Source organism: Lethenteron reissneri, chromosome 17 (assembly GCF_015708825.2).
Source record: "Lethenteron reissneri isolate LAM-NWPU_2019-01 chromosome 17, ASM1570882v1, whole genome shotgun sequence".
NCBI classification, from domain to species: Eukaryota; Metazoa; Chordata; class Hyperoartia; order Petromyzontiformes; family Petromyzontidae; genus Lethenteron; species Lethenteron reissneri.
The window spans coordinates 14,640,056-14,654,696 of NC_083795.1; positions in this window are offsets into that span (position 1 = coordinate 14,640,056).

Consider the following 14,641-nt stretch of genomic DNA (forward strand, 5'->3'; position numbering starts at 1 on the left):
CAATTATCTTGGCCACGCCACATCCATCGCCCCTTGTTTTGTCATCGTTAATAGGGTTTATTACTATAGGATGATCGTGAATAGGCGTACATTGTACTCTGGTGGTAGTCCCGTACGCCAGCCTGGCAGCGCTCAACAGAACGTCGAGTGAGAGACGAAGCTGCGGTCTCGGGTCTCGCATGGCGCGTCTCTGGGGACGCGCGGCGTGCGGGGAGCGGAGAGGAAAACGCGGCCCGGGCCGCGGGCCGCGCGTGATCCATGAGCGCTGCTCCCCACTGGCACGAGGTGTGCCTGTCCCTGGTGCGGTGTGTAAACATCGCCACTGGGGAGACAAAGGCGCTCGGGCGTGGTTCTGGCCACCCACCCCCTCGAGACCGTGCCGGCTCTCAAAGGTGCTCGCTAACAGCACTTGCCCCAACAGTTTCTTAAGGCCATACGGGGATTCTTTGTCTTTGTGTATAAGTACACACAGGGTGCCTGTACTTGCCGCGTGGAGCCACACCGTTTCTTTTGATATGTGCGTCGCTAGAATCCGGTGGAGTGGCAGCTAAAGTGAAAAACATTCCCAAGAAGTTGTCCACCGCGGAGATGGAGCGATCAATTGGGCTCGAGTGCACGCGCTGGGTGGATTGTCGCCTCGTGAGACCATGGAACCTGTGAGCGAGGCGGAAGTCGAACCGTCGACTCCGTACAAATCGGCACCGCCGTGCGTCAAAGGGGCATCACGAAAGGGTCTGGAATTTGGGCCCGGGCAGCTGGGGACCCTGGGGGAATGACGAGGGGACCATTGGCGAGATTGAAATCCTGCAAGGAGGAAAGGAGGAGGACACTGGGAACTTAGGGGAGAGGGGGGGGGGGTCCTGGGGAGGAGACGGGGACCCCGAGTGAGGGGAGTGGAGGGCGGGGAAGGGTAGAGTCCTGGGAAGAGCCCCCCCCCCCCCTGTCCCTCTACCCCCCGCAGCTGCTCAAGGTCTGCGGCTGCTGCTGTCTGACGGCTGGTGACGTCGCGGCAGCGAGGATGAAGACCCCCTTTGTGATTCGGGCGCTCCTGAAGGAACTAAATTGGCGGGCGCTCGCACGAATCCGCGTCGTGGCATTTAATAGCGGCCTGCAGCCCAGCCGAGCCGCGCCGCGCATCGCTAATTACCCCGCGACGCACGGCGGCCGGGATTAACAACAGCGCCAGGCGCCGTTGTTGGGGTTTTAATGAGAAGCAGGAGAAATGAATCCACTTATAGGAAACGCGAAATATTCCTCCTGCGTTTATGAGAAACGAGTAAAGGGCCCGCGAGCACGTGGCGGTATTATACGAGCTGGCCTTGAGGTCGGGCACCTCAGCGGTAGAGCGAGGCGCCTCGCAATCGGAAGGTTTGCGTGTTCATATCCTCATTGAGGGTTCACTCAGCCCATCATCTCCGCGGGGGTTGATACAATATGTACCAACTTCGTGGGAAAGGCCATTCTATGCCCGTGACTTTTGTTTTGAGTGAGATTAAGTGTTTTCACGACGGGGTGATTTCAATAAATCCCGATGATAGATTTCACAAAGTCCGTGACCTTGACCCCGCAGCATCCGGTCCTGAGTCAATGCGAGATAAACGTGACCGCAGTGGCCTTTTGTGCCGCGCGCCGAGAAGGTGAATTATCCATGACACGCGCGCCCTCCACGCGTGCGGGAGAACCAGCAGCGATTTCTCAACCACTCCTCTCGAGCGGCCTCCCCACGCGGGGTGTCCAGCCCGACCGACACGCGGACTCGCCGCTGTTGCCATGAAAGCCGCGCGCACTGCCTATCAATTGCACCTGGGTAAATGATCAATGTAGCCCTCCTCCTTACACCCACCTGCACATGACCGCGCGCGGCTGGGGAACGCGGAGCCCCAGTGCCGCCAGGAGCCGAGCATGCAAATGACTGAGCGATGCCGACGCCGGTGAGAGGGGAGGGGGCGGGGGGCGAGACCAATGCCCTCGTGGATTTTAGCTGAAAAACAAAGTCAAGGTCACGAGGTCATCGCGGCTGACTCCATTGATGCCGCCGCCACACCTCGGTACGCGTGTTCGTGTGTTTGCTGTTGCCAGACTCCGCAACTTGTCGTGTCGGCGGCAGCCGAGATTCACGGTCTACTCTCATTCAGTCCCAGCAACACCATCACTACCACCATCATTTACACCACCATCGCTATCAAGACGACTACCATCACCACGACCACCATCACCACTGCAAAGACAAATATACCCTCCATAGCCTGGAACATACTGTTGGGGTAAGGGCTATTAGGGAGCCCCTATCAAGGCCGGAACGGCACACGAGGGGGTGGGTGGCCAGTACCACGCCCGGCCGCATTTGTCTCCCCAGTGACGATGTTAACATACTGCACCAGGTGCTCATTTGAAGCTGAGTCGATCTAGGGGAGGGCCAAGATCAGTTAAGATGATCATCACAACCACCACCATCAAAATCACCACCACCATCACAACCACCATCACAACCACCATCACTACCTCCATCACCACCACCATCACCACCACCACTATCACAACCACCACCACCATCACTACCACCATCACTACCACCATCACTACTACCATCACCACCACCATCACAACCACCATCACCACCATCACCATCACCACCACCATCACCACCACCATCACTACCACCATCAACACCACCATCACCACCACCATCACTACCACCATCACCACCACCACCATCACTACCACCATCAACACCACCATCACAACCACCATCACCACCACCATCACCACCATCATCACCACCAGCATCACCACCACCATCACCACTACCATCACCACCACCACCATCACAACCACCATCACCACCACCATCACCATCACCACCACCATCACTACCACCATCACCATCACCACCACCACCACCATCACCACCAGCATCACCACCAGCATCACCACCACTATCACAACCACCATCACAACCACCACCATCACCACCACCATCACCACCACCATAACCACCACCATCACTACCACCATCACTACTACCATCACCACCACCACCATCACCACCAGCATCACCACCACCATCACCACCACCACCACCATCACAACCACCACCACCACCATCACCACCACCATCACAACCACCACCATCACCACCACCATCACAACCACCATCACAACCACCATCACCACCACCATCACCACCACCATCACCACCACCATCACCACCATCACCACCACCATCACCACCACTATCACTACCACCATCACCACCACCATCACCACCACCACCATCACCACCATCACCACCATCACCACCACCATCACTACCACCATCACCATCACCACCATCACCACCATCATCACCACTATCACTACCACCTAGAGCTTTAGGTCTCCCGCTTCGTCGCTGACCCCGGGGTTCCCCTCCAATGGGTGTCTCGGGACCCAACCCTCCTCCGCGCTGCGCACGCGTCCCACCCATCGCAACCTCGGGTTTCTTTATCATTCCATCCACAGTCCCTTCCTGCCGCGTTCTATTCCGACCACCAAGTCGTTGACCCAATGACGGGACGACGTTGACCCATGATGGGACGACGTTGACCCAATGACGGAACGACGTTCGGGACGGCAGAGATTCGTGAAACTCAAGATGGCCAAGAGATGGCCGCACGGCATGTGGACCCGTGAACACGTCTGTGCAGACATTTGAGTTGTATCTCCTCGTACGCGTGGAGGGTTCTCTCCGGGTACTCGGGTTTCCTCCCGCATGAAGTAAAACACTCCTTTTATATATATAAAAAATAACATAAGGATTTGCTAAAACATCCTATTGTAATTAATCGGTAAAGGTACAGCCAGTGGCATAGTAACTACATTGCTAGCTCAGGGGGTGCGGAAATCCGTCAGGTGGGGCCCCAATATTCGATTTGTCTCCGACGGTTATAATCTTTCGCAGCTCCTCTTGACGAATCGCATCATCGGCGCTCACGATCACGACAATTGAACGCCGCAGGGGCGCTCCGTCTTCGCAAAAAGCAGCCACTCCGGATTCATAGTAGTAGTACCTTCATTGCAATATCACGTTACCGGTATAATAACATGTTAATAAAACGTGGAAGATGAATGAAAGAATTTTCATTAATTAAACAAAATACAATGAAACCTCGTTTTAAATAAATTGATTAAACCAAATCTCCGATGTGTGCGTCAAGGGGGCCCCAAACTCGCAGCTTTGGCCCTGGGGAGGCGCCCAGGCACCTTCACGCTCGTCACGCCCCTGGGCGCGGCCTGGCAATCGCGTGCTCACGCCACTGCTGTCGAAGGCCCACCCCATCGATGGAGATTCAGAGAGCACCATTCCATGGGATTGGCCTCCTCTTCCACGCTGCCAAGACATCTTGGAAGAGGTGGGTGTACCCACACTTTACCCCACCGCGCGCGGCCTCACTGCGGTTGTACCCAATCAAACTGCGGCGTGGGCACGCGGCCGGGGACATTTCAGAAACGTTTCCCGCGCCGGGAGATGGAATCGAAACGGCCACCTCTCTGGATTGATGCGCAGGGTGCAGTGGTGCTGTGAAGCGTTGTTGCGTAACGGCTGCGTCCCAGCGGAGTGAGGCCCCCGCCTGGTTGATAGAGAGCCGTCCTCGCGTCGTCAACAAAAGCCAGCAAATGCCACCGTCATTCCACCTCCCTCGTGGCGGAGTCGAGAGATTCCGAGTCTTCGTTTTGAAAACACGGGTCGGCCCTAACCCTTGTAACCCCAGCCCCGGGGCGCGTGTTTTGCACCGCGCCACGTAAATGTTTACTCAAAACATCAGCGGGCGCAGCGAATAACAAATGGGTCGTGTTTAGCCCCCCCCGCCCCAACAGTGGCATAGTTAACCCCGGGATCGTTTCCATGGCCACGGCGGTGTATCGCTACAAAGGGCCCGCTCGTGTTTCGCGTCAATTGCTCGCGATCGTTTGCCTGATGTGGTTGAACGTCATGAGGTTAACATCAAAAACAATAATAATAACAGGAATATCGCAAAATGGAACGCGCCGTTTTTGTTTATCAGCCGAACAAGTGAAAGTCCCTCCGCGCTTGAGCGAGCGTGGGATGACGGTCATTCCCCAAGAGGGTACTCTCAGACGGGAGTGGAAATTCCACGTTCCTATGGCAGGGACCAAACTATTCTACTATCGGTGTGGTTCGTGTGAACGCTGGCGCAGTGGGTCTCGCGTACTGCGATACACGTGGCCAGGCCAACTCACTTGCATTCCCGACCGGGGCTAAAACACAGTGGCGAGTGAAATCTGAGCTGCCCCCCCCTACCCCCCGTGACCCCCCTCTCCTCTCACCGTTATCATCAAACAATCCCCATGATCAAAACACGTGGGGAGTTCTTGACTCTGTGAATGAGTAATGTTGTGAATCGTTGTTGTTGTTGTTGTCTTCATTCGAGGCGAGGGCGACTGCGGTGTCCACGAGCGGCAGGGGACCCCGTGGGGGGACCGCACGCGCTGTGCCACGGCCCGTGTACGGACTTTGCGCAACGGACGTCCCCCCACCCCCCTACCCCTCAACCCCCCCAAACTCCCCCCTCCAACCCCCCCCTCCAACCCCCCCCCCCAAAAAAAATTCCCCCCCCTCCAACCCCCCCCCCCCCCACCAAACTCCCCCCCTCCCCGCCGCCAAGATGACCCAGAGTTCAGGACGAGTCAATACTTTTTGATCTGTAGGTTACAGAGGTGAGCACAGAGAACAAGGGCGTGAGTTCACGGGCACGAGTACACTGGGTGAGTTCACGAGGTTTGTTCACCAGGTGAGGGGTTCACCAGGTGGGTTCACCAGGTGGGTTCACAGGGTGAGTTCACTGGGTAAGCTTACGGGGTGTGTTCATCAGGTGAGTCCACCGTGTGAGTGCGTGATGTTTGTTCACCAGGTGAGTTCACGGGGTGTGTTCAACAGGTGAGTTCACGGGGTGAGTTCACGGGGTGTGTTCATCATGTGAGTCCACCGTGTGAGTGCGTGATGTTTGTTCACCAGGTGAGTTCACTGGCGGAGTTCACGGGGTGTGTTCACGGGGTTTGTTCACCAGGAAGAACTATACATCTTGTATTTTGTCTTAAGCCCTGATTTACGCGAGCTGCTAACATGCGAACTCAAGGGTCGACGAGGCCTTTGACGGGACACGCGAAGCGTGGGCAATTCACGCGAGGCTTCGGAAACAACTGTGATGGGGCGTGAGTGAGTCGTCGTCCTCACGCGTAACACAGGTGCGCCATTGCGTCAGGTACGCCGAGCATCGTGCAACGAGGGGGCGGGGGGAGTGGATAAGGAGGGCGGTGGGTGAGGAAGGGAGCGGGTGAATAGGGGGATGGATGAGGAGAGGGGTTGGTACCAGCGACGTCAAGATCGGCCTCTGTGGAGGAGATTCATGAAGGACGCTGCTGCTACTGGGCATTTTTTTAGGGAGTCGCCTCCAGCAACAGCGGAGGGCGGAGAAGCAACACTCACAACAACGAGCGGAACGCCGGGCGGCACGGGCGGTGCATCTGCCAGTCATCAAGGTGCACTTAGCCTGGCACAAGCGCCGTGACGACGACACCGCCACTAAGTGACGAACGTCGGTTGTTGTTTTTCGTTTGGGCGATGAGGGGGATGGGTAAAGAGTGGGTGGGGGAGGTCAGTGGGTGAGGAGGTGGGGGTGGGATAATTCATCACTTGGTGAGATCCTCCTCACTCTGAGGGCCAGATCTGTGTACAGCGCCGTACAACTGCGACTTACAAAGCGTCGCGATGCGACCGCATGCAGCCTCCATGCCTCTCTCTCTCCCTGCAGCGAGCGAGAGGCGCGCACGTTTACACCGCGGCGAAGAGCGAGCCATTGCCTCGCCTGCTGCGCTGGTTGCGTTACGTGGAGCAAAGCGCTGGGGAATGAGATTACTTTTTTTGCCGCGCAGATCCAAGACGTTGGCACCGATGGGCATTGTCAGCCTTAGGCAGAGGGGATAAGGGGCTGGACTTGAAAGGAGGAATGGGAGGCGGCGGCCTATCTTGATGACCGGGCTGAGGCCCACGAAGACAAAAAAGCATTCGTGCCATCTCAAAACTCCGACCATGGCAGTGTCTTCATCAAGAGAGACCTGCGAGTCGTGGTCTTCGTCAGTCACAAATCTATTCACTTGTGAGTGAAGGTCTTCCAAATCCGTTCCAGCGGGGCTGGAATAAAAAAAAATTGTGAAGATTATTTTTGTGCGCATTTTCGTCTCGGCCTCGTTAGACCAGCGCGACGTGGCCACGCGTCCACCTGCCCGGCATTGAAGGACAAACGCTGCCAACCTTCCTTCCTTTTTGGGATTATAATTGTTCGTGCGGAAAAACCACGGCGGATTACATAAGCTGTGCCCGCGCCGAGAGCGGTCACGATCCAGTGGTCAGGCAGTCACGGGGCACGTGATGGGAACGGGTGCCCCGACTCGAGGGGCGGGCGGGGGGTGCATGAAGGGGGCTCCTGAAGGTCAGGAGGCGGAGGGGGACGTCGAGGGATGGAAAATGAGACCCGGGGAAGCGGTGGAGGGGGCACGGTGTGGGGGGCTGGGGGGCAGGCAGGAGACGGGGAATCGGAAGTCGGGTGGGCTTCGAGGGAAGCGGAAAGAGGAAGTGGCGAGGGAGTTGGGATGCGGAGGGGGGGAGGGGTAAAGTGCAGGTGGGAGGCTGGGAAGGAAGGGGAGTGGGGGGGGGCTGACGGGGCGAGCTGGAGTTGCTTGGGCTCGAGGCCCCCGATGACGCGGGTCGCGCTGTCTCACGGCCACTGCGTCCTCGAGGAGGTGGAGAGACGCTGAGAGGCAATCTCGCCGCGCCCTCAAGAGAGCACCGGGGAGTCGCGCCGCATCGAACGCGAACGCACCTCGAGCCTCCGCGCGGAAACAGTGCGACTGTTTAGTTTACAGAGATAGGAAATCAGTCATAGACAGAGAGGAGGTGGGGTGCGGGGGGGAGAGTCTACCGGCGTGGAGAAGAACAAGCGACCTTCCCTTGGAGTGAACGTTGTCCCCAGGGATGCCACACACACACACGCGGGGCAATGGCGTGAGATGAGCCACCGGAGGGAATTGAGTGTTTGGGAATTTTAGATCATCGGCAGATTGGCGAACGGAGTTCGGGGGGAATCCATAAGAGCAGAGAGTTGCACAGGTGGAGGCAGGGTGCCATCAACGCGTGGACGACGTTCCCAGTGGCAGCTGGGGTTCGAGATTCGAGGGCCCGCGGAGATTAGACGGGACTAGAGAGAGGTGAGGGTCGACCAGCAACTCCAGAGATACGGGGAGCTGCCGTGCTGCCACGGTGAGCACAGTCGACTTGCAAAGGCAGAGGTCGGTTCAATTTCCCGGCGCGGCAGCTGAGACAGAAGGGGAAAGTTCCTTAAACAGCCCTCCTCGCCCCCACCAACCCCGATCTCCGCCACCTCTTTACACACGGAAAAAGAAATGGGTTCACCACAGGTAGTCGATGTGCAGGTAACGTGTGGGTAGGGCAAAGTGTGGGCACACCCATCTCTTCCAATATGTCCGTTCAGCGTGAAATAGTAGACTATCCTCTAGACAGCTGTCCAGAGCTCCGTCTGCTGCAGGCTCTTCCGCTGGCAGTGGCGCGAGCAAGCGCTTGCAGGGCTGCGCCTTAACCTCAATATGTTTTTCCCATCACCACCATCTACGAGCACGCGCACAGCGGTTGGGACGTTTTGGACCGTGCTCTGACGGAAGATGAGGTGGGTTAATGCGTGGGTGATTGGTGGCGGTGGTGGATGATCTACACGTGAGCGCTCGTGGCGGGTAGCGGCAGTGTAGCAGTTAGCGCTGCGCTACGAACCTGGCGACCCGGGTCCGATTCCCGCTCACGGCCAACACCGGTGACAATTATCTGAACCTGCTCCTGGGCCTCTCCTAGGTCGACCCAGCCTCAAATTAGTACTTTGGTGCAGCGGTGTGTAAACATCACCACTGGAGAGACAAAGGCGGTCGCACGTGGTGCTGGCCCCACCCCCTCGTGTACCGTTGCGGCCTTCATAGGTGCTCGCTAACAGCACATGTCCCGACAGACTGTTACAGGCTATACGGGGGATCTTTGTCTTATTTTGCTGGCGGCACTGGCGGTGGTTGTAACACACCCGAGTGGTGGTGTTTGGTAGGTATGCACCAGAGTATTATGTGTGGGATAGCTAAAAGGGGGGGGGGGGGGTGAGGAGGGGGCGGGGTCAGAAGTGAGTGGGTAAGGAGGGGGGAGGGTGAGGAGGGGGCTGGGTGAGGAGTGAGTGGGTAAGGAGAGGGGTGAGGAGGGGGCTGGGTGAGGAGAGGGCGTGAGGAGGGGGCTGGGTGAGGAGTGAGTGGGTAAGGAGGGGGGGGGCTTGAGGAGGGGGCTGGGTGAGGAGGGGGGGTGAGGAGGGGGCTGGGTGAGGAGGGGGGGTAAGGAGGGGGGGTGAGGAGGAGGCTGGGTGGGGGGTGAGTGGGTAAGGGGGGGGGTGAGGAGGGGGCTTGGTGAGTAGTGAGTGGGTAAGGAGGGGGGTGAGGAGGGGGCTTGGTGAGTAGTGAGTGGGTAAGGAGGGGGGTGAGGAGGGGGCTTGGTGAGTAGGGAATGGGTAAGGAGGGGGGTGAGGAGGGAGCTGGGTAAGGAGGGGGGGTAAGGAGGGGGGGTGAGGAGGAGGCTGGGTGGGGGGTGAGTGGGTAATGGGGGGGGGGGTGAGGAGGGGGCTTGGTGAGTAGTGAATGGGTAAGGAGGGCGGTGCGGAGGGGGCTGGGTAAGGAGGGGGGGTAAGGAGGGGGGTGAGGAGGAGGCTGGGTGGGGAGTGAGTGGGTAAGGGGGGGGGTGAGGAGGGGGCTGGGTGAGGAGTGAGTGGGTAAGGAGGGGGGGGTGAGGAGGGGGCTGGGTGAGGAGTGAGTGGGTAAGGAGGGGGGGTGAGGAGGGGGCTGGGTAAGGAGTGAGTGGGTAAGGAGGGGAGGGGTGAGGAGGGGGCTGGGTGAGGAGTGAGTGGGTAAGGAGGGGGGGGGTGAGGAGGGGGCTGGGTGAGGAGTGAGTGGGTAAGGAGGGGGGGGGGTGAGGAGGGGGCTGGGTGAGGAGTGAGTGGGTAAGGAGGGGAGGGGTGAGGAGGTGGATGGGTGAGGAGTGAGTGGGTAAGGAGGGGGGGTGAGGAGGGGGCTGGGTGAGGAGTGAGTGGGTAAGGAGGGGGGTGAGGAGGGGGCTGGGTAAGGAGTGAGTGGGTAAGGAGGGGAGGGGTGAGGAGGGGGCTGGGTAAGGAGTGAGTGGGTAAGGAGGGGGGAGGGTGAAGAGGGGCCTGGGTGAGGAGTGAGTGGGTAAGGAGGGGAGGGGTGAGGAGGGGGCTGGGTGAGGAGGGGGGGTGAGGAGGGGAGGGGTGAGGAGGTGGATGGGTGAGGAGGGGGGGGTGAGGAGGGGGCTGGGTGAAGAGTGAGTGGGTAAGGAGGGGAGGGGTGAGGAGGTGGATGGGTGAGGACGGGGGGGGTGAGGAGGGGGCCGGGTGAGGAGTGAGTGGGTAAGGAGGGGGGGGGGGGTGAGGAGGGGGTGAGGGGAGTATGGGGGGGGGGGTGAGGGGGGGGTGATTCGATGGTGTTGTTCCCTGGAGGTTTGTGTCGCGACTCGGGGCGGCTGCGGCGGGAAGTTGATGCCACAACATATTTTATATTCTTTGGGTCTTTCGGTAAAGTCGCGTTTTTCTTTGAAACAATTTACAGAAAGACCCAAAGAATATGAATTCCTGCAGTCACTCAAGCTTTAATTAAAAATATTTTATATTTTAGTTGTTGGAGGCCGCGATGGAGGGATGAGGGGGGAAGGGGGGGCTAGCGTAAATGATTTGCGAGCTCCTTGGACTCCACACGCGGCGTTGGACATCTGTGAAAAAGAGCTTTACAGCTCATCGGATTCCTCCAGTCTAAATACACATTCTGATTCTGTCCCCTCAACCCAGTAACGTGTGACTCTTTGCTACGGCAAAGACGCGATCGAGGTCAGTCGACAATCAATAGCACTCAAGAATCCTCCATGCCCTCACCCATACCTGCTCCCCCCGCCCTCTCGTCTCACTCTGCTCCCCTCCACGCACTTTCTGCTGCAGCAACCGACGCCTCCGTCTGTCGAAGCTCTCAGCCAATGTGTTGCTCAGCGGGAGGTCGCTCCTTCTCCTCTGCTGCCCTCTTGGTTTGGAGATCCCCCCCCCCCCCGGCCCTTCGTAGTCTGGACTCTCTGCCCCTCCTCGAAGGGGACCAATCTCAAGACCTTCCCCTCTGACTACGACCGTCTATTATAATGCCGTATTCAAGCATTGCATCTACTATGCATGTGTGTGCGTCCGTGTTTTCCATGCTACACCTGGAGACGCAAGCGTGTCTGGACGCTATACAACTCCACATTGTCATCGTGATGTGGACGAGAGTGACCGAGTGGTGTTCATCAGAATGATCATGGGCGACTACTTAGAATGGTATCTCCCCCCGCCCCCTTCTCCATCTCGTAGTAACATACACGGCGGCGAGTTTGAGTGTTTTCATAGAGAGGGCAACCTCAGCCTGAATGTCGACATCTCTTTGAGTCTCGCGCGAAGCACTCACGCGCCCGAGTCGCACGATCACGCTAACACAGGCACCGGAAACCAACATCATAACAAACGCGTTTTTTTTCGAATGTCATAAAAAAATCTCAACATTTCAAATCCGCAATGCCACCACGTGGTGTGCACGAGACGGCGGTCCTCCATCAATGACGTCACGAGGCAGTCCTGGAGGAGCCGCGAAGCTGCCGACCCCCCTGCTCGAGCCGGCGACTCACTGGCTGTGAGCCGTGGGGGGCACCTCGCTACCTCGGGGGGGGGGGGGTGGAGGGGGGGTGGAGTGGGTGGAGGGGGGGTGGTGGAGGGGGTGGGGTGGAGGGGGGGATGGAGGGGTGTAGGGGGGCATAGGGGGTGGAGTATGGAGGGGTGGAGGGGGTGGGGGTGGAGGGGGGGGAGAGGGTGGGGGTGGATAGGGGGATGGAGGGGGCGGGGGTGGAGGGGGGATGGAGGTGGTGGGGTGGAGAGGGGGTAGGGGGTGGGGGTGGAGGGGGGGTGGAGGGGGGAGGGGTGGAGGTGGAGGGGGTGGAGGAGGGGTGGAGGGGGGAGGGGTGGGGATGGAGGGGGGGATGGAAGGGGTGGGGGTGGAGGGGGGGATGTAGGGGGTGGAGAGGGTGGGGATGGAGGGGGTGGAGAGGGTGGGGGTGGAGGGGTGGAGGGAGGGGGAGGGGGTGTGCTCGTGCAACCGCGCACGTTCGCGCCGCCGTGGCGACATCCTCCGCGGGCGACGCTGCGGCTCGAGAGCGAGTGGGGGGGGGGGGGGCACCCCGAGGACCCCGCCCTCGACGACGACGACGCCGCCCGGGGGGCCACGGATTCTGATGCAACCGTTGCGTCGAGGGCGGCGTCGCGAGTTGCCACTGACGGGACGGAGGGCGGGGCGGGCGGGGGGGGGGGCTGGGGAGCCTGACGATCGCGTGCTGGGGACCGCGGCGCGGTGACCTCCGTGGCGCGAGAGGAACGATGCGCTGCCGCGTCGCGGGTCGCTCGCGTCTCAAGGGCGCCGCTCACACCGCGGCTGGCGGGGGCTGTGTTCGCCGAGTGGGGAGCGCGAGGGCAAGGGGCGCCCAGGGGGGTTTTGTTTGTCTGGGTATTTTAGTTTGTTTTGGGGCTTCAGCGGCGGGAGGGGACTAGGAGGCGTCAGAACGCGCGGGGGAGAAAGGCGGCGAGTTCAATTCGGCTTCACCAGGCCGACGACTCGCGTGACGAGAGCGGAAAGTGAATATTTCGACGATGGAGGCAGCATGCGGGAAGGTGAGGCCGCCCATTGAGGTTGAGCGGGGGAGGGGGGGTTAACTGGGAGTCGTTATCATTATCACCGCGTGAGATCGATCAATCAATGTTTGAGTCACAATCAGAACACAAACAAGGCAGTAACGCACCAGCACACATAACAAACCCCCGCCTTCAGCATGAGCACTGCATCACTGCGCACACACGTGACGAAACTGTTTTATTTTACCAGGTAAGGCCCACTGAGCTAGTTACCGGTTTCAGAAGCGACCTCGCACGGGTGGCTAGGTATGGTGCGAAATAAGTTCAAAATGATAGCTCAACCAAGTGGCTTATTGTGTGAAATGTATCGCAGCCAAAGACTCAAAGACGCACGTTTGTAAATATGGAGGGGAAAACCGGAGGACCCGGAGAAAAATCCACGCGACCACGGGTAGAGAGGCGTGCAAGCTCCAACTATATAGGCGTCACCGTCGGGATCGAATCCACGACCTCCTGTATACCAGGCGAGGTAGTTAACATCTCGCCAATGTAGCGCGCTCAATCAAAACACAAAACGCACAAAACAAACTCCCCCCCTCTACAATGAGCTCACTGCGTACACCTATGTGACAGTCTAACGTTTCGGGCAGTGGCCCTAAGTCAGTACTAAGAAGGTGGAAATATTTACTGACTTAGAGACGGCGACGGAACTTCACGGTAATGTGCCTTGAAGAAACTAGGAAGCCTCAGGACTTTTTAAGAAAGGGCACATGCGGGCAGTGTTGAGTTCTCAATGAACAGATATTCACAATGACTTCATTCATACTAACACCTGACCCTGTTCCTACCCCTCGTCATAGCCACACTAACCCACGTGACCCTATTCCTACCCCTCGTCATAGCCACACTAACCCACGTGACCCTATTCCTACCCCTCGTCATAGCCACACTAACCCACGTGACCCTATTCCTACCCCTCGTCATAGCCACACTAACCCACGTGACCCTATTCCTACCCCTCGTCATAGCCAAACTAACCCACGTGACCCTATTCCTACCCCTCGTCATAGCCACACTAACCCACGTGACCCTATTCCTACCCCTCGTCATAGCCAAACTAACCCACGTGACCCTATTCCTACCCCTCGTCATAGCCACACTAACCCACGTGACCCTATTCCTACCCCTCACCATATCAACACTAACCCACCAAATCCTACCTCTCACAGTATCCACTCCAGTCTACTGGACCCTATCGTCAACCGTACCACTGACCCTAGCCTAGCTAAACCTACCCCCAAACTCGCGTGCTCTAGCCGAGCACCCTGTGAGCGGTGTGTTCACTCGTCACGTCAAGCGTCCACAGGACTACGGTGCTGAGGGCCTCGCCGTGCACCCCCCCCCCCCCCCCCAGGGTCACACTCCCTCCTCCTGCTCCTGCTCCTCAATCCCAGCCCAGGGGCCCCGCGTGCGCGTGGACAGGCTGGCACTAAACCGATCCCAGGCGGCACGGGGGTCCTGCCTGAGCACTAGGACCCCCCCGCCTTCCCACATTTATCCTCCGCCCCTCACCCCCCTGAGCAAGGAGTCGGGTCCCATGGACTGGGCGATGTTCGAGTGGCCCCGCAAATTCGTACCGCGGGGGTTCCTGGCGCAGAGAGCGTTGAGCAGGACGCGCCGCGCGCCGCTATTTATATCCCGCGGAAGGAAGATCGTCTTACGCCGGGCAGCAGCAACATCTAATAATATTGATGACGACGAGGACGGTCGTGATGAAGATTGTGATCATCATCATCATGATGTATACGCTTCTAAACATTATCATGGGTGGTTTTCAT